The sequence below is a fragment of the Planococcus citri genome, chromosome 4, assembly GCF_950023065.1.
Source record: "Planococcus citri chromosome 4, ihPlaCitr1.1, whole genome shotgun sequence".
Lineage (NCBI taxonomy): Eukaryota > Metazoa > Arthropoda > Insecta > Hemiptera > Pseudococcidae > Planococcus > Planococcus citri.
The window spans coordinates 32886928-32908654 of NC_088680.1; the positions used below are offsets into that span (position 1 = coordinate 32886928).

General features: G+C 36.1%; 1 protein-coding gene and 1 long non-coding RNA gene across 5 annotated transcripts in view; one reads left to right on the forward strand and one right to left on the reverse strand.

The window, feature by feature from the left end:
• Positions 1-21727, forward strand: part of LOC135842249 (ras-related protein Rap-1b-like) — a 275884-nt gene that overhangs the window by 92522 nt on the left and 161635 nt on the right. The gene's annotated exons all lie outside the window — the stretch shown is intronic.
• Positions 1749-3540, reverse strand: LOC135844814 (uncharacterized). The gene is made up of 4 exons (XR_010558640.1): positions 3338-3540; positions 3159-3279; positions 2720-3100; positions 1749-2575 (listed from the first exon to the last, which is right to left on the reverse strand). It is a non-coding gene; the product is annotated as an uncharacterized LOC135844814 (long non-coding RNA).

Below are 21727 nucleotides of genomic sequence, written 5' to 3' on the forward strand. Positions count from 1 at the left end.
AATTAATAGTCCTTTTTATTTTTTTGTTTCAGGTGAGTACGAATTTTATCTATAAGAATAATGAAAAAGTAGTTTACGAATAAGTAAGTGCGATGTTAATTCTACAACGGTACCTATAAATCCTCCCCCCTGTTTCCAAATGCAACTATTATCAGGCGAATATTGAAAAATTAGAGAGTTTCTTGTTCAGAAAGTTTGAAATTTCTGAAAACTCCTGTAAAACTGATGATGAGTGATGAAACGTAATTTTCGGTTTTATTTTTACCTCTTGGAACAATAGATATTTAATAATGGTAAAGTTATTTTGAATTCTTCAGAGAGTTATATTTTTCAATTTTCTCCAGAATTGGTGAGAATCGACTTAGGCAGATAATATCTCATTTGTGATTAATGAGGAGGGGGTGGAAATAAGGGCTCGTTTTTTTTCTGCAGAAAAAAGGATAATTTCAAAAAAAGCTTCAAAAAAGCAACAAACCCGCCAAGCTAGAGAAAAAATTCAATTTGAAAAAAAGGAATTATATCCCAAAAAATGAATTTAAAGCAAAAAAAATCGGCCAGTTGAAAAAAATCAAGTTCTCAAAAAAAAATTTGCTTAAAAAAATAAGTGATATAAAAAAATTGCCAAGGCTCATCAACAAATTTTCATCACTTTCACACAAGTTGTAAAATTTTTGAAAAACGTTCTTTGAAGTTATGAAATTTGAACTTAGTTTTACAAGTTCAACAATAAATTTGAAAACCGGGCTGAGTGTTCCGACAAGGTGGGCCCGGTTTTAAAATTTATTGTTGAACTTGTAAAACTAAGTTCAAATTTCATAACTTCAAAGAACGTTTTTCAAAAATTTTACAACTTGTGTGAAAGTGATGAAAATTTGTTGATGAGCCTTGGCAATTTTTTTATATCACTTATTTTTTTAAGCAAATTTTTTTTTGAGAACTTGATTTTTTTCAACTGGCCGATTTTTTTTGCTTTAAATTCATTTTTTGGGATATAATTCCTTTTTTTCAAATTGAATTTTTTCTCTAGCTTGGCGGGTTTGTTGCTTTTTTGAAGCTTTTTTTGAAATGATATCATTATTTTTTTTCCAAATTTCACTGTGCGGAGTCTACGTTTGTTTTTCTTTCTTCAACTGGATGGGTTTTTCGCTTTTATAAAGCATTTTTTAGGGATATCATTCCTTTTTTTTTTAATTGAATTTTTTCTCTAGCTTGACGGATTTTTTGCTTTTTTGAAGGATTTTTAAAGATGATATCATAATTTTTTTTCAAAAGAAAAGACTGAATGCATTCTGTACCTATATAGATAGATAGGTAGGTAGGTAAGGTGCACTGGGGTAAATCAGAAAACTTGCAAATTTTGTAACATAGGACTGTTTTTACATATATTGTTTGGAAAAATCATTTGTTTTTTAACGTACCTAACTGAAACTTGGAAAAGAGAAGAGAGAAAAATTGAAGATACATACTCGTATAACAATCAAGGAATTATATTGAAAAATTTTCACAGTGTAAGTATTGAAATGATATTGATACCCATCTCAATATTCAAACTGTGACTTGATAAAATGACTAACAAGAAGTATGAATGAAATGAGTTATCGTTTCTGTAACCATATAGGCAAGTTGAGTATAACACCTTATCGTTGTTACCGCATACATTAGCTCCCCTATTCAAATTAGAACGTTTTGGAGAAACCAATGTACCTAATACAGTTGCATCCATACGTCGACTGAAATCAGATTGCTGATTGTGTTTCAATTGTTTATTAAAGTTGAAATTTTCCAAGGAATTTTGTATACAGTACAGTACAAGTAAACACAGGTAGATCAGTGCAGTGCAGTACACGTATCAAAATACGTAATACATAAGTACTAAGTACGTATATGTCGCCTTATATTATCCTTACGCTACTTATTACATGAAAAACATCACTACACATCAATTTCATAATACACCAAATTTGAATTTCGCATCTAATAGTTCCTGTCAAAAAACGCTTTCGATGGGGTTAAATTGAAATCATTGTGATTATTAATTTGTACACATTTAGGAGTTCATCGAGAATATAATTTCTACCTAGACTATTGATTCAAAATTGTCACTAAAAAAGTAAAAATCAATTAATTTTCAACATAAATTGAATTTGAATTTCTTGTTTAGTTCCTCTTCGTGTATTGAAACACCTTCGTTGAGATTATTATTTCTATTATGTAAATTGAAGTCATTACGATTATTAATTCGTACACATTTAGGCGTTCCACTGATAATATAATTTCTGTATTGAATTAACATCGTTTCAATTAATTAATTTGTACACATTTACGGCAAATTTTCTTCTAATTGTAACATCTGGTAAGGATACACTAAACAACACTCAACAGCGTTGATTTACCCAAGGAAAATGATCTCTTGTTTGGAACATAGGTAGTAGGTACTTATTTCACGTACGGATCCCAGAGTGTGGCATAATTCGCATTGGCTTGTAGTAAGTATATGTAATTCTCACAAGTTTTCAGTGTAGGTAGGTACATCTACTTTGAGTTGCAATGGTACACTTTTCAACATCATCTTGAGCTGTGTGCAGAAATGAAAAAATGTATACCTAAATGAATAGAGAATTATTGATTTACTTTTAACCATATTTATCTACCAGTGACCGATCACACTACTAAATCTAATTTGCTGATTTATTCATTTACTTATTAGGGTAAAAATTACTTCTAGGTTTTCAACAAAGTCAGCTGCGCTTTCAGGAACAATTAAGTAAAAATTATGATTTGTGAGAAGATCGCAGTTCAGATTGCAAGGAACATCTTCGTGATAGAATAGATTAGATATCAGCGCAAATCAGAAGTCTGCTCGGCATAAGTATTTAAATTATCACTAACACAAAGATCTGACGATTGATCAAATCATGTATAACTCATTCTAAGTGCATTTTATGATTTGAACGATCGAATTCATCATCACTTGTTACATTACTGTCTAGCAAAATACGTAGTTAATTGTTTTCTTGTTCGTCATCATCACTTTCTTAGAGCAGTTGATTTGATTGGCAGCTATCAGCAATATTACGTTTCATTGTTCGTTGAATTTACCCTGAAAATCATCGCATTATTAGAATTTCACTTCAGACTCAAAAATGTTCATCACTTACTTGATTCAGGGCAACAATCAAAGCTTCGGAAACATAGAAATGTGTGTTATCTTGATCGATAGCAGTTGATTTGATTGGCAGCTATCAGCAATATTACGTTTCATTGTTCGTTGAATTTACCCTGAAAATCATCGCATTATTAGAATTTCACTTCAGACTCAAAAATGTTCATCACTTACTTGATTCAGGGCAACAATCAAAGCTTCGGAAACATAGAAATGTGTGTTATCTTGATCGATCATTAATAATACTGCCGCACGGTCACCAACTAAAATAACGATTATCACGAAGGAATAACAACTTCTTATCACTAATTTATGATCGTTATCACTGTTTCTGTTCGTTGGGGGGGACTTCGTCCCCCCCACACCCCCCCTTGGGCTTCGCCCAAACCACTTTCTCCTTTCTTTTCCTTCTCTCTCTTCGTATCAACTCACCATACTCGCAATAACCGTAAGAAACATACAAAATACAACCACTATACATATTCCGTCGTCAGACCTACAGCTTCTCAGAAGCAACCAATTCTTTTCAAATATTGCACAATTATAGTAAATTTATCACAGATTGTGCTTTTTCCATCAGATTTACAAAATATTTATTCAAAAATATGATGTCACGATGTTTAGTAATGAAAATATGATTTAAAAATTACTCCAAAACGCCAACTTCAGACTAACAAAATGTCGCTATTTCTAATCATGCAAAGTTCATTAATAGCTCAAACTGAAGAGCTTGAAAAGCTTAATAATATATCAAAATTTCAAACCCCTATGTTAATTGGTTAGCGATTGCGGCGGAGTCAAAATCTGTGATTTGTTGTTACATTGTTTAACTTACTCTACGGTCTCTACGTACTGCAAAAATATACACATCATATTTCCGTTGTCAGACCTACAGCTTCTCAGAAGCAACCGATTTTCTTCAAATTTTGCACAATTATGGTAAATTTATCGTAGATTGTGCTTTTTCTATCAGATTTTCAAAATATTTATTCAATAATATGATGATGACGATTATTAGTAATGAAAATATGATCTAAAAATTTACTTCAAAACGCCAACTTCAGACCAGCAGACTGTCGCTATTTTTTATCGTACAAAGTTCATTAATAGCTCAAATTGAAGAGCTCGGCGAGGTTAATGATATATTAAAATTTCAAATCCCTACGTCAATTGGTTCGCGATTGCGGCGGAGTCAAAATCTCCGAATAGTTGTGCACAGAATATAAGCAGTAGTGGTCGGACTGTTTTGTTTTTTCGTTTTGGTATTTTTAACATTTTTTTTATGTCATATTTTTTTTTCTCTACCTTGTCGGGCAGTCCGACCGGACTGCTTGATTTTTTTAAAAGTCATTTTTAGATTATTTTTTAAAAATTAATTTTTGATGATGAACATTGAAAATCACGAATTGAAGTCGACGAAGAAGAAAACGTTCTACTGATCAATTTTGATCATTTGACATTTTTTGTACTATCAGCTGGAAAAAATATATAATTTTTGTACTCTCCAGCTGAGATTTCATCAATTAATTCATATCAAAATGAACACCAGCTAAGGTATGTTGGTATGTAGGTACAAGTGTTGTAACTACCAAAGTTAGTTTTCACTTTCAGTCATTTTGGAATAAAATACAAAAATCTAAAATTGCATTATTCCTTTTGAAAATATGAATAGGCAACTAATTCTGCATTTCAGGTTTAGTCAGCAACTGACCTGGAGTTCACTCGCATAAGTATTTGTCTACGTGCTCTGGGTTGTTGCAATGACCTGTCCTTCATTCAATTTCAATTTTTCGACCCCCCCCTCCTTTACATTTCATTACGTTGAAGCAATCTAGTTTTTTGAACGAAAAAATCCTCGAATTTGTGGACGAATAACTTCCTTTCGACAATTTTCATAAGGTTTATGATCCATTTACTTCCAATGGCCTCCACCTCCGCCACTGATCATCCTCTTGAAGGTAATATGTATTACCGTAGCATGGGATATTCTTAAGGTGCTTAAAATTAATGTACCTACTACCTACCTATTTGCTGAAAATAATATGCAATGCAAAGTGTTCCCGAAGGAACCAAATCGCATTCGATTATCACCTCGTGCTAATATGGTTAATGGATGTAATTAATTAATGCAGTTACTGATTACATAACGACGAAAAAAAAAATTTCCCAGCTTGTCAAAAGCACCCATTGCGCCTTCAAGGTTACCAACCTCCAAGCTTCTTTACTCAGTCGAAAAATTCGCATATCCTAATTGCTTTTCCAAAGCTTCGAATGAAATGAGAATGTGATTTTCACGTCTGTTTCTCGCAATCAATTACCAACGACGCCTCCTATCTGCATCTTGAACTTACATCTATAAACCACAGCAGGCGGAAAAAAAGTAGGAAAGAAAAATCACACACGAATAGCATGAGCATTGAGCATCGACCGCCAATCGAACCCTACAGCTAAATCCCATCACATCGCATCGACTGACATGACTCGGCGTTTATAGTGCTGAAAAAAAACCCTCGCTTATTTGAAATTCGTGTAAAAAATGGGTCTCCATTTGTATCGCAAATCAAATTAACGCTGTAAGAATTTTTCCTCGGACAGGTGTAATATTTTAAAGGCGCGAATTCGCACGATACCGTAGCATTCGGCGCGTTTAAAATCATAAACTTCCTACGTTCGTTACCTCGCTTTTCCGCTCGTTTGGTCCGGCTGCTCATAGTCAATGACATTAATTTAGTAAATTCGCGTTCGCCTTCGTCTTCGTCTTCGCCTTCGCCAGCTCGAAGGGTACTTAACGAGAACTCACGTATTGGTATTTGAAAATCAGGCCACGATTTATCCTCATTCCTTAACCGTTTGAGTCGCGTCGAGAGTCGGGCTCGGGTGGCGCAAAAAAAGCACAACGCTGGAAGCGATATAATCAAGTCTTATTTGTATTCGAGTCGTAATACGCAATAGCTAAAAGTTGCTAGTTGAAATTTCACGCGGCGAACTTTTCAACAAAGACGTGCAACAAGTGCTACGTATTTAAATAAATTTCAATATTTCCGAAATCTTCGTAGGTACTCGTACTCGTGTATAGTATGTGCAACGAAGCTGTACCTTTTTTCTTCTGTATCGCCATCGCGTACCCCTCGAAGCCGTTCAAGTGTTCGTGCTCTCGTTGAATGGAAGAGCTGATGGTTAAAGTGGTAATTTACCTTGCTAAACATCCCTTATATTGCGAGGACGAGGGCTCGTAAAAGCAAATATTTATACAAGGTCGTCGTATTACGCGCAATAAACAACAATAATAACTTGTACTTGCAAGTTTTCCACCCCCGCAGCGCATGATTTTAACTACGTGAGCCAATGCTGCGTTCAAGGGGTGCTCAATTTTTTAAAGAGTAATTTTTCGAGACGTAGATTTTTTAGGGAAAGAGAGGATTTTTGAGAGAATTTAGCATCTTTATTCCTTCCTCTTCGAGAATTTTTTTTTGCAAGGTGACCATCCGCCATATTCATCTTTCTCGTTTCATTTGATTTACTAGAAATTAATTTGGCTGACGTTTTTGTGACCAAAAAAATTGAGTTAGCTTTTCATGAAAAATTAGAATTGTGAAATGTCTGAACAAGGATTTTTGCAGAAGCCAAAATGACTCAGGCCCCAAATTTGTTTAGATAAGATAAAGTCAAATTTTAAAAGTCACACTTCCTCCAATTTCGACTAAAAATGAACGGTTGTATTATTCAAAAGTGACTTGAGACCTATTAAAATAGTTTAAAACTTTGACAATAATATTTTTGAGTACTTTTCAAGAATTTTGAGCCCAAGATTGGGTCAAGTACAATTTTGGGGAATTTTAGAAAGTGTCATGTGACCTATCAAAATGTATTAACATTTTGCCAGAAATCTAAATATTTGGACGAAAATGTTTTTTGAGCATTTTAAAAGAATTTTGACCCTGAAATTGGATCATGGTTTTTGATATTTTTGAAAACATGTCATGCAACTGATTAGAATGGGTTCTTTTGCAGAAAGTTGAAGTATTCCAATGAAAATATTTTTTGACAAATTTAAAAACCTTTTGACCCTAAGATTTGATAATGATTTCCAGGATTTTGGAAGAAGTTTACACACAACCTTCGAGGGGAGGGGGCTCTCGTCTTTTTTTTCGAAGTTGGAAAACTAAAATTTTCAGTGATTTTTTTCCATAACCGAACACTTTGGGAGAGCCTAAAAAAAACGTAAAATCGTTTCACAAGTAAGTAGGTACCTTCCCTACCAACAAATAAATAAAAGCTACCGTACCCTCTCGGCTCTCCTTCAAAAAAAGTGCACAAGCGTTGCATTTTTTTTTGCACAAATTTTATTAAAAACTGGAAGTAGGTACTGATTGAAAAAATTAAAATTTTAGAATTTTTTCCAAGTGGAAAAAGTATGTAAGTACTTACATTGTTAAAAAAAAAGCTACGGTCCTACACTCATTTTCCCTCTTTGCCCTCTCCTTTAAATACGAGCTCGATCGAACCAACTAACCTTCAAGCTCGTATCCAGTTACATCAATTAAAACTACATAATTTTCAAACGATACACCGATAACTACCTCTTTTAAAAGTTTAACGACCCCTAGAGCGATTCAATTTTTCATCCTTTAAACCGAATCTACCTCGCCGAGCTTCTCGAGTACTCCGTAACATTTAATTTCGCACCTCGCGCCAATTCATCAAACGCATAATTACTCGCCTAATAAATAACGCTAATTAAAACATCATAGATATTTTGACGCTTCGCTGTCGAAAACAGCACATCAAAAGATTCCGACGTAAGATAACGTTTGCCATAGAGCATTGTTCCATTATCGTCGCGGCAAGGCAAGAGGTAAAGTACATAAGATATACCTCTACGTAAATTAACTCACGCATATAGCACCTGATGAATGCGGCGAATGGAAAAGCGCTTTTGAAAAATACACGTAGACGTCTACGACAACGTGCAAAAGGATAAGAGGATAGCGAGGAAAAACACCACAGTACAGAAAGAGACAGCAGAAGGGCACACAGCGTATACATTCTCTTGCACTGCAGAATGAAATGGGCATTGAAAAGGAATACGAGAGCGGAGACCCAAGTCGGACGCGTGCTACATTTTAAGAGCTAATGTAGTAAAATGTAGCGCTTAATAAGGTTAATTTTGAATTCAACGTGTATGAACGTTATAATGTGCATAATAGATGAATGTTGTTTTTAAACGGGCGCGTTCGCCGTAATTAAAACCCCGAGCCGGAGTCGAGCACGTGCATATCACTATACGACGACGAACGTTTCGTTATCTTGAAAATATTTACTTAGGTGAGTAGTTTTTGAAAAAAAAAATGCAAAAATTAAACGAATACGGTACTTTTGACATTAAAGATAAACATGAGGTGATATGTCCCCTTCTCTTCGTTTTTGAAAAATTGGACGCAATTTTTTGTCACACTTTTGTTTTAAAAAATATTTGCCTTTTATATACTCTGCAATTCAAACAGCGAAAAAAGTTCAGTTGCTAGAACTTTTGAAGTTTTGAAACACAAAAGGTCAGAAAATACGGATTTTGGACTTTTGCAGTAGCACAATACCAACTTGAGTGGGGGGGCGGGAGGAAGACTTAAAAACCATCAATTTTTAAAATAGCTCGGGCTCAAAATAAAAAATTGTTAAAGTCAGTTCAATTTCGAGTGAAAAATAACAATTGTAGAATTATATTTTAAAGATGACCTTGTGACCTATCAAAATAGGATAACATTTTTCCAGAAAAACAAATATTTGAACTAAAATGTTTTTTGATCATTTTTGAAGAATTTTGAGCCCGAATTTATGTCATGATTTTTGGAATTATTGAAAAAGAGTCACACGACCTATCAAAATAGGATAAAATTGAGCAAGAAATCCAAATATTTTGACGAAAATGTTTTTTGAGCATTTTTGAAGAATTTCAAGTCCAAAATTGGTTCACGATTTTTGGAATTTTCGAAACCAGTGTAATGCATGATGCATTTCAGCAGGAAAACAAAAATTCTTATCAAAACTTTTTTTGAGCACCTCTGAAGAATTGTATGCCCAAGTTTACAATTTCAGGAAAAAACCAAAAATTTCTATCAATTGGTATTTTTTTGAGCATATTTAAAAAATGATACGTAGCTTTAAATTTGGATGATTTTTAGAAACTACTTATAGAAGAAGGGATGTGCGGTCATGCGGTGAATCAAAATTGGTTGAATATACAAGAATGATACGAGAAAACCAATTACGTATTTAGAATAATTTGAAATCTTGATTAAAAATTGACGAAAAATGGGTGTAAAGTCTCCTCTATTAGGAAAGTTTCATCCCAAGGTCGTCTAATTGCCTGTCTGTCTGTCCTCTTGAGGTCATTGACCCATATGTCTGGCTTCTCAAAGTTGTGTGTCTATCCTCTTAAGATCACTGACCCCAGCACACAAAACACATATTTATGTCAAAATGTCCCGAGAAGTTTGAGTATTTTGATAAAAATGTATTCTATGTAGCATTTTTCAAGAAATTTTCGCCCAAATTGGGTTACGTTTATCAAGATTTTTGAAGTGGTGAACGATCTATTAGAATGGGTTAAAACTTAACGAGAAAAACAATAGGAAATTTTCTCTAATTATTTAATTTTCTTTTCAAGAGGGGAGGGGGTTCCGTACAAGAGAGCTAAAATAGCTTGGTCATCCAAGCGATGTGTTTTGTCAAAAAGGGGGCTTTTTAGAAGAATGTTGATGCTGAAATAATGAAAAATTTGTAAATAAGTATGGGGCTACAACCACAATTTTTTCTGCGATTGCAAGGGAACCGGCACTAATATTTTCGAACCAGGCATAAGAAAGAACCAAAAATTTCAGGTGCTGAAATTCATTTTTTGATTTTAGGGTCATCCCATGTCAACTCAACCAATGTTTTTGAGTCATGTCTTTCAATTTCGCTCAAATTTTTTTTACGACATATACCCACCCAGTAAGTAAGAACTCCGCAATTAGTTTGATCCCAGTCCCCTGAGGGGGCGGGTGGGGGGCTCCTATTATTTTCACGTTGTCTCGAGGTACTCAACTTCAGCAGCTCATTCCTCCAAAACTATGATACTTTGATCAAAACTGATTTCACAGTTCGAAAGGGCATCGCATTTAGAACTTTCAAGCATTTTGGAATTTCAAAATGGCACTGTAAGTAAGAGCTACCATTTAAAATTTTGAAAAAATTTCTATAGATGTAACTTTTGATGCTTTTTCGAAATATTCAAGTTTCGAGATGGGATCTCTTAATGGAAGGGGAGCACCCCCCCCCCCCACAATTTTGGGCAAAACTTTCGAAAGAAAATCTGGGGCATGTGATACATCAAATTGTATGTTTTTGGTGATGCTGAACACGAATATGATGTCAGATCTTTATTTTTTGAACTTTTACCCCCTTTGGGGAGGTGCTGGGGGCCATGGATGGGGTCTTATCAAAAATTTGATTTCATATTCGTGTCCAGCGTCACCAAAAACATACAATTCGATATATCACATGCCCCAGATTTTTTTTCAAAAGTTTCGCCCAAAATTTGGGGTGGGAGTCTCCTTTTCCATAGAGATCTCATCTCGAAACTTGAATATTTCGAAAAAGCATCAAAAGGGTACATCAATGGAAATTTTTTCAAAATTTTAAATGGTAGCTCCCACTTACAGCGCCATTTTGAAATTTGAACTTTCAATTTGAAAGTTCAACTTTCAACTTTAGAAAATTTCAAAATGCTTGAAAAGTTCTAAATGCAATGCCCTTTCGAAATGTGAAATCATTTTTGATCAAAGTATCGTAGTTTTGGAGGAATGGGCTGCTGAAGTTGAGTACCTACCTCGAGACAATGTGAAAATAATGGAAGCCCCCCCACCCACCCCCTGAGGGGGCTGGGACAAAACTAATTGCGGAGTTCTTACTTACTGGGTGGGTACATATTATTAAAAAAATTTGAGCGAAATCGAAAGACATGACTTTCAAAATCACCTTTTTTCGGTTGAGTTGACATGGAATGACCCTTTAGGCAAATTTTTGAACACTCAAATTTGACTCATTTTTAATGAAAAAAAGAAACATCAAAATTTGATTGAATTGACCTAAAAGGCTAAAATTCGGTTTTTACCCTATTTTTGGCCTCTCGAGTTGATTGGTGGTGGTTTTGAGCAGTTCTGAAGCCTCCGGCGGATTTACAGCTTTTTTCCGATATAACTGGGAATCTGAAAATCCGCTGGAGAATTCAGAATATAGTTCGAAATTATCACAAATCAAAGTAAATTCCAGCTTTTTATGCCAGTTTGATCAAATGTTGACTTTGTTTTATGAGAAATAAGTCAGATTCAAATTATTAAAAATTCGTTAAAAATCAAAAAATGAATTTCAGCACCTGACATTTTTACCAATGGTGTATTTTGAGATCCCTTAATGGGTAGTATATTCTCTACTTTGGACCGTCAAATCGATGGAAAGTAGAAGTGACAAAATACATGTGTTTCTCTTTTTTGTTCTACCGTTGTCTTCAATTTTATCAGGAGAGGAGGGGGGCATACAGAACTTTTCTCATCCTTAGATGACCTTTTCTTACGGGAGGGGGAGGGGGGGTGTAGAAATCATCATTACACAAAGGACATAGAAAGATGGCGAAAAACTAGGCCCACGAGCCATATCGCCGTACCAAAGTGAAAAAAAAGAAGGTACAATAAAGCTGCATACCACGGTTAATAATTGTCTCACATGGTGGCAAATGTACCGTTGTAACTGGATGAAAAATTACCTCTCATTTTAAATTTACCTAACGCGTGGATGTTGATTAATGAGCAATTCAAAAAGGTAGAAAAAGAATTAAAAATGTTCGGGGGTAGAAAAAGCACTGCGATGCGGCGCGGCGCGGCGCGATGTTCACGAGGTAGAAAAAAGCCAGATATACGCGTACAATTAGCCAATAAAATGAAATCGAATTAAAAGTTGTTGGTACCATTAAAAATGTGTGTATCTGGCGTGTTAATGGCGCGGATTTTTTTCCCACGAGTGGAAAACTAGGAAAGTACGCCACTATAGAGGGAGGGTTTTTTCTTTCAGTACGAGCGAAAGAAATTGGGCGTAACATTTTGACGGATGTGGTTGGTTTTTGGAATGATTTAAAGGCGCGTGTATTATCGAGTAAAGGATATTTTGTCAATTGGAAGTATTTTGCGAAACGCTCGTATACTTATATACGATCAGTATTAAAGTTTGACGCGAACGATATCGAGAGTGAAAGAGAGACGGAGTGAGTAAGGTGGTGAAGATGTCATCGGCGACGACGGTGGAGCGAATTGTCGAAAAAACCCACGAAGAATGGGAACCCCGAGGTAGCCCCCTTTTTTTCTCGCGTGTAGTATACTTATTTGTTGTCAACGCATCGTCGAGTATATTTTTTCCCCCGACAAAATCGAATTTTTAGTACGAATAGAAAAACGAACGGTGGAGCGACGACGACGACGTCGACCTCGGTGATATATTACGTACGAATGTCAAAAACGAAACGAAGAATTGTATTTTGGCGGCGCGTTAGCGAACCAAAATTCGTTTTTTCGGCCCCTCCAGCCTGTTCGTCGTATACTACTTTTTCATGTTGAATTTTTGGATTTTGTTTTAATCTAGAATACGTGATATAGTGACTTGTAAAAATATGTATTTCTTATACCATTTGTAACCTTTTTTCTCTCCTCTTCCCTTTTTTTTTCATTTTCTTTTTTTTCTATTTTCGCTGCGACTCTCTCTCTGTGAGTTCGTCGTCGTCATCGTTTTCGTATATGGCGAACATACGTGGCGCGATTTTTCTTTCTGCAAAGGTGCCGAGGGAAAGCCTATAAGCGCCGTCCGAAAGTAAAAGAATTACTTTTTGTTACGATTATAATAGGCGAAGCTGTCAAATTCGCGTAATAAATCTAATTTCAAGGGTCATAAGAATGCTCGCAGACGGCCGCCTTTTTGCGCCTTGTTTTTTCTTGTCGGTGTTTTGTTTGCAAATGATTAATTAATATTCGATAGTCGACGCTGTGTATTAAATTTACTCTCTCTCTCGACAACCGCACACTAAATTTACGCCGTCGCGCGTCAGCTTGTCCGCGCGTCTTCTTATGCCGAGCTGCTTTCTCTCGATTCGATAAATTTGAATATAGTAGAACATTTTGTAATACAGGCTGCGAATGCAATTAATCTTTTGTCCGCTCTGCTCCCTGTTCCTACCTCCTCGCGTCTTCGGTTTTACCCCCCCCCCCCGCTTTCTACGCTGACTCGCTTTAACTATTAATTAAGCCCTTAAAAGTATTAAATTTCCAGTATCGATCTTTATTATCGAATTACTCGAACGCGACGCGATGATGACGAGTGCGATTCACGACGGCCGCGGCGGTGGACACCCTGTAATAAGATTTCGTCCGAGAAAGGGCTTTTTTCGTCGTCTTTTTCTATAGCGTTGTATAGCTCGTCTCGTCGTCGTGCTCCGGTCATAGTTCAGACTTTAATTTTATTAGAAATTTTCGCTTTATTAAACCGTTGCTATAGGGTTGCATCTCGATATTGGATCGAAGGTCGCAAAATTTGCTACAGAAGGTAGCGCAGACGTGTCGATGAATGATATCAAGGTGATAGATTGATATACAGTGGCGTGACGAAGCGATTTATTTGATGGGGGAAGGGAGGGGGTGAGATTGAAATTTTCCCAACTTTTTTCGACAGCTTTTCCCAATTCGTTATCACAGACCCCGTCCCCTCAACAGATTTTTCCAGCCAATTGGCCAGATGTGGTTCGTACAAATTTTGGACAGGGGAATTGAAAACAAAGATGTTGAATAATTTTACACGTTCAAAAATAATTATTTTATTCAAGAAGTCAATTTTTCCACTGTAGGTATAATCTGGCCTGAGCGAGCTAGACCGAAAGCTTTTGAAATTTATTATTTTTTAAGAAGTAATAACCCAGGGGTTTTGAAAATTCTTCGATTTTTCCAATTTACTGAAATTCTTCCCAACTACATCCAAGTTTACAAACAGTTTCTAGCTCACCAAATTTATCTGAAAAATTTCCAACTTTTTGCTTACCTTTTTAATATTGAAGGGGGAAGACAACTGCTCCTCTTCCTCCTCCACCTCCTCTTCTCCCCCCTCGTTTGGCACGATTCTGTTCTTTTGGCTGGGTTAGTTTCATCTCTTTAACCTCTCACAGGGGAGATATCCTATTTCGCATAAACATTTTTAAACCCAATACTTAGAGCTACATACATTGACAGGGCATACAAGAATATATCACCAGCCAAAATTTCAGGTGCTAAACTACATTTTCGATTTTTGGTGAATTTTTGAAAAAATCAAGTTTCAGCCAAACATGGGAAGCGAACAAAATTTAATCGAATTCGCTTAAAAAGCTGAAATTTGGGATATACCCTATTTTCGAACTGGTATTTCCAGAAAGTTGATGGAAGCTCCTAAACGATTTGAAATCACCTTTACTTCACTCACAAGGGAACCTCTTGAGGTGTCACACTCCGATTTGAACGGGACCGCGATTTTTGGAAACAGCATAGTCTAAAATCCCCAAAACCAAATTATCAGCTCTGACCAAGTTCATTTTTCGGTTTTTTGGCGAACGTTTGAAAATTCAAAATTGACTGTTTATGGCGATTTATGCTTTTTTAAAAAGTACGTACTTGATCAGTAAAAATGGGCAAAATAAGTCCAAAAACAAATATTAACAACCCAAATCGAAATTTCACAATTTCCAGCCGTTCTGGAGCCTCCAGCGCGATTTTTCAATTTTTCCAGAATTTTGAATTTGCTCCAGAAGGCGTGAATATGAAGTTGGGCAGCTAAAAATCGAGTTGTGTATTACACTCGACCTGTTCAACGAGTTTATTCACATTTGAGCCGAATTTGAGAGTGACACCTCAAAAGTGGTTTTTTGACCAGCTTTTTTCAAAATTAAAAAATCCAAAAAATCAAAAGTTTCCCGTTTGCGTGTAAATTTTTGAAATATTGTGCGAATCGCTGTATTTCTTTAAGAACTAACCTCACGAGAGAAAGTTCTACCATTTCCAGCCGTTCTGGAGCCTCCAGCGCGATTTTTCAATTTCTCCAGAATTTTGAATTTGCTCCATCAGAAGGCGTGAATATGAGGTTGGGCCCTTAAAATCGATTTGTTTAATGAGTTTATCCGTCTCACAAACGGTAAACTTTTTATTTTTTTTTTATTTTTCAATTTTGAAAAAAGCTGGTCAAAAAACCACTTTTCAGTTGTCACACTCAAAATTGGCTCAAATGTGGATAAACTCGTTAAACAGGTCGAGTGTAATACACAACTCGACTTTTAGCTGCCCAACTTCATATTCACGCCTTCTGGGACAAATTCAAAATTCTGGAGAAATTGAAAAATCGCGCTGGAGGCTCCAGAACGGCTGGAAATTGTGAAATTTCGATTTGGGTAGTTAATATTAGTTTTTGGACTTATTTTGACCATTTTTATTGATCAAGTACGTACTTTTAAAAAAAAAGTATAAATCGCCAAAAACAGTCAATTTTGAATTTTCAAAAATTCGCCGAAAATCTAAAAATGAAGTTGGGCAGCTGAAAATTTGGTTTTAGAGATTTTAGACTATGCTCTTTCCAAAAATCGCGGTCCCGTTCAAATCGGAGTGTGACACCTCAAGAGGTTCCCTTGTCAGCATGTTGAAATTGAGGTGCAGAGTGAATTTCAGCTTTCGAATTTCATCTGGTAAATTTTTGTGAGAATTTCAAGTTTTGAAAATCTTCTGGGGGCTCCAGAACTGCTCCAAACTGTTCAAAACCGTTTTCAATTAAATTGACGTGTCGAAGATAGGATATAGATAGGTACTGCAAACTTTAGTTTTGTAGGTCAATTTGGGTAAATTTTAATTATTTCTCATTTTCAGCTCAAATCTTTAAAAATTGAAAAATTCACCCGAGCACCTGAAATTTTGGCTGGTGATGTATTTTTGTATTCTCTGTCTATCTAGCTTTGTCCAGTTCATAAAAAAAAGTGAAAAATTGAGAAATCAAAAATCGCGCTGAAAGTTCCAGATCAGCTTGAAATGCTGTAATCCAGATTCGTGGGGGGAGGGGGTTGGTTTTTTATTATAAACAATTATTACTCGATCAAATTCTAGAAATTTCTCGAAAAAATTGAAAATTTGTGATTTTTTTCAATACTCACCCATCCTTATTTGCCTACTTGAGGATATAGACAATACTGTGCATATTTTAACAGAATCATTTTTTCTAAAAGTTCGTCAGATCATTTGTTCGCGTAATCAGGAGACAAAAAAACAAATGCTGTGCCTTGTCGAAAAGCTTGTGAAATATTTATGCGATGCTAGATGTCAAATCACATTTTTCCAAGTCCCATTCCAGATGGTTTCATCTACTAGTTGAAGATTCTCAATGTTGGCTATGCCTATACCCGTCACGGCTTGGCACTGTTTAGCCAAAATTTTGCTCATTTTAAAACTCGTCGAATCTTGCAAAGTTTGAAGACAGCGTGTAAATCACCTTTCTAGTCGAAATTACGCCAATTTTTAAAAACCTCTTCAAGTTTTTCTCGAAACCGAACACGACAAGTAATTCGTATCCGCGTACGTATAATTTCGGCGACACTTTCTAGCCTGAAAAATTACCCTCATCGCTTCGTCAACTTTTCGCACCGCCATCTCCATCGCCTGCAGCGTTGCCATTATATATTAAAACGAAATAGCGCGAACGATCGTACGTATATATTTATAGTAAAGTTGGTCACATGTGTACGCTTTCGTGACTCGTTACAAAACCGCTTTTTCATCTAAATACGAGCAGAACTCCGGCAAGAATTTATTGTCTGTAAGAAAACTTGTCCAGAGAAACAATGAAAATATCATTGGCCTGTGAAACGAATGTACTCTCTTCTATATACGTATGTACTATATACAAAATGCAGGATAGGAAGAGAAAGTGCGAGGTGGAGGGATCCAGTCGGTATACGAACGAGTGAGTACGGCATGTATGCGACTTCAGTATTTTGGCGTATGTTATAACTAAAAACAAAGCTACGGTATAGTTGGTGAAAAGTTAAAGTTAGCAGAAAACGCTATCGCAGTTTCCGATTTCACGGAGACCGGATGTCTTGTGTAGCGAACTTTTCGACTTTTTACTCGCTGCGTATCGGGGTCCAACTCTATGGAAACGGTTTAATAAAGCGAGAATTTCTAATAAAATTAAAGGCGTAAGTATCGCCCGAGCACGATGAACGACACAGTTAATTCAACGATGGGTGAGACTCCCTTTTTGGGTGAAATTTTATTACAGGGTGTCCGCCATTGATAACACGTTGAAACATTCTGTAATACGCGAGCAGGATGTTTGTTGTTTGAGGTGTGGAATAATTCGTTTCTTGTGATTAAATACTGCAAGCCAATTTTCAGCTGTTGAAACTTTGCTGAAAGATTAAAAACACTTGCATAATTGTTGTTATCGAGTGAATATACAAACATAAAATGACTTACGTTTAACATGAGGAGTAAGTTATTCACGACTTTTCTTCTCTATCTTGAAGTTTTGATTGAATTCCTGAAAGAAGAAAAAAAAGTTAAATTTAACACATAGGCAGCGATTTGACTCACTTATGGTTAGTTGGTGTGATAATCATCCTTGTAGGTATGTTAGAATGCAATGAAAACATGGATAAGAGCACGCTAAGAGTAACATGAAACAAAACATAAATTAAGAAGAAGAGTTTGGATAAGAGTAAATCAAACATGAAACATGATGGAATTTTGACTATTTTATACAGCAATTGAAAAGTGTGTTAAACACACCTCCCTGTTGTGTTAGCATGTCAAACTTGCCACTTCATGAGTGTACAAGTTTGACAAGTATCCAGCCCCCACAGCGTGGACGTGCGACTAGGAGTTGGAGCAGGTAATGAATCTGCTCCCATTCGAGGGCCAGGGCTGGGCAGGAGGGAAGGGCCAGGCTGGGGACATCCTTCCGTCTTGATGTACTTATATGTAATTAATATCTATACATCCTAATCTACTAACTCTAAGTGAATATAATTAACCTAATGAGCATCAAGGCTGTGGTGCACAGGAACACCACTCCCAAGCAGCAATGACAACAAATCATACCCAGAGTTCAACATGTCACCGCAAGCAAACCCAACAAAGCAGTGCAGCACCAAGAGCCCACTCTGCCCTCCAATGATCAGGAAAATTTTTTCCCGACTGGGACAGGGAGCCTGGAGACCCTAAAGACCCTTGTGGCCACAGCACCCTGCCATGCCCACTCACAATGGCACATCTCCCCCAAGTAATCTCGGCTGAAATTGTTAAAAATAATGTTAATGCGAATTTACATTATTTTTAACACTTTCCCTAATTCGAGAATTATTGAGCAATAAATTGACAGCAAAACTGCTCCGTACAAACATGAAGAATGTTGATCATGTTTCCTCAAATTTGGTCGATGTTAAAGATGCTTCGTTAGCAGCGATGAACTCGGCACACAGGAAAGGGTGGTTTACCATCATTGATCCACTGCAAGCACTTTTTGAGCCAGTGCCCTTTCCCAGAACAGTATTTACACACTTGGTTGTTTCTCTGATGATTTTGAACGGATTGATCACCAGATGTTTTTGCGACAAATTTCAAACCACTCTTCTGACCAGTTTTAGAGAACATAGTTTTGGATGAAGATGACGACGACGAACTATGTACTGGAGCAACGTTACGCTCGTGCATGAGAAGCAAATCAGACAGATCACTTAGTGACTTATCAGCTTGAGACTTGAGAAGAAGATAGTAGCTCGATTTGAATGATTTGAAATGACTCGGAAGAATGTGTAAAACTTTCGAAACGAATAATATTTCTAACAGCTTATCAACTGTCTCGATTTTTTCATGCCAAAATATGTTTGATGAAAGATTGGAAAAGCAGGTGTTTTCGCTTGCAGAGTCAAACAGTTGGTGGCAACAAATATACCTACTTTTGGAGAGTAATTAAATAAAATTGGGGTCTGAACATGCTCCCTGCAGTGTTAAAGAAATTCTTTCAAATTTTAGGTAATAGGTATTTGTGGTCAACTGTGTCCCATCTGCCTTTTTTCATAGATGTAACCTTGATGTAACACACTGGGGGGAGGGGGGGTAATTATATAGAACATTGTCCGAGAATTCTCCCCGTGGTGGTACATTTATCATGCCTCTTTTTAAAACGGAAACACCACGATCAATAAAGTTTTATTGATTATGTTCTTTAAAAATAAATTTTGAATTTTAATGTCTGAAAAGAGACAAACAAGGTAATACATCAATTTTGAAAATTTAAAGTATTTTCTATAGGTTGTAAATTAATAAAACTTGATGTCGAGATGTGGCCCTTTTGCCCTTTTTTATTCTTCACATTTCTTGGGTGCCAAAAATTTTATTAGGTAAGTACATTATTTACAAGCTGGAAAATTTTTTATTTTTCTAAACTGTTGTGCACATTTTATATTTTGTTGGAAAAAAATAACCTTCGAAGTAAAATAACCATAACATCGTCTGCTAACGCATGATCCCAAAAGTCAGCAAATCTACTTTTATACATTTCGGTGCGTAAATGGTCTCGCTTCACCCGCCACATCGAAGGCGAGAAAGATACCACCACCAACTTCCCATCGACATTCGACACACCCAGCATAATTCATAATTTTCACATTACAACGGTAATATCAGCACGAGTATGGCTGAAAGATACTGCGAATCTGGAGCTTTTGGGTGTCGAAGAAGAGACGAGAGCCTAAGGCAGATTCCAAGTACCCGAGTCGAGATGACGTTGAATTTAATATCGCGTTTCAATGTGTCGGTATTACAGGGAGAAGACGCGGCGATACGCATAATAAAAGTAATCGTAAAAGCTGAAATTATTTTTACCAATGTTTACAATAAAAGATGGCAACGATGGGAAAGAAAATGAAAAGATAGCGCTCGCTTTGCGTTGGCGCGCGTATAATGGAAAGATAAAGAAAATAGGTTGCAGAAATTTTAGCTTTTTTCCACTGTACAGTGTACAGCGGAGGCTTTTCACTCGTGTAAGTTGAAACTGGCTACCGGCATGGGTTGCTGGACCACAGAATGGGGTAGTGGATGGGATGAAGTGGAGAGGTTTAAATCTTAGAGGTTTATTTTCTCTATTGGTGTAATCTTCGGTTCTCGTTCGTGACGTTTATGGTTGTAAAATGCTGCTAGGTTAGATCTTCATTTTTTTCTCTCTCTTTTTAAAGCGAATTTCCCGCTTGCTAATGATTGCGTAGTATAACTGCGTAGAATGGAGAATAAATGGTGTCCGTGAATTTTTTTATCGCTGGGATGAGAATGATGTCACTTTGTAGTTTTGTTTTACTGAATTGTTGTCTAATCGCCATAATCATCTAGTGTCATCTAGAAACAGGATGGATTCTGGTAGTTTTTCATCCAATGATGGAGTTATAGGTAGGCATTCAGAAAGTCTTCTAATGATCTATATTTTTTCTGAATATCTCACAATTGGCATTACACTAAGTATAATTCTCAGGCTATACGCTAGTTGAATGAAACCCAATGCAGATAGTTTTTTGCCCCATTTACAAATGAAAGGAGTAGGTATACGTATGAAAAAAAATCCACACATTTTTCAAGTATTTTTCTTCCAAAATTTTCTCTTCTCCGCTAATAAAATCCAATCGCGATAATTTTGAACCCTTCACTTAAGGAAATCATTTCCCAAAACGTTACATTCGCAGGTTCGTTATACTAGTACGTGCTATTGTTATAAAATCATGGTGCCAACTGCGACAAAGTAATTACTCAAATGCAAAGCATTTCACATAATGAGTTATAAACGAAAGTGCGTTTAAATTTTACATAATTCTGGAAAATCTTCGTTATATTTTTCAGTCTTATAAAACTATAGTTCTTGTATTTCAGAAATTGAATCGCAAGACACATTGACACAGGCAGGCAGGCAGGCACACATAAAATCGATATTTTGTAACAAATGGCAACTTGCGAAAAAGCAAAAAAGAAAAAAAATTACTCCCCAGAAATCTCGCATGCACGTGCAGTAGTTAAAAACACATCAACTTTCTGCCGCAATTCCATATGTTCAGTCAGCATATTTCTTTAATAGAAAATTAATTACCTGAACGTTTTCTCGCGTATTATAGTTTCACGTATAACTGACGCCACACCACATACGACTTTTTTACTCGGTAAAATTTCAAAGAAGAGAAAAAAGGTGAAAAAAAAGGAAACGGATCTGCGGGACTTTTTCCATTTGTTATTTCATTAATTATAGGAAAGTTGACCTAAAACTTGGGGTAAAATTAACGTTAAATTCTTTCGATTAATTTTAATTAAGAACCACGTCGTTTATGTAATGTTACTCGTTAATTGCTGGATCTTTTTTCTACTTTTTCTTTTTTTTTTTGATTGCATGTGTATTTTTTATCAGCCAAGGGTGGCAGTTTTATAGCAGTATCCGTATCCGTAT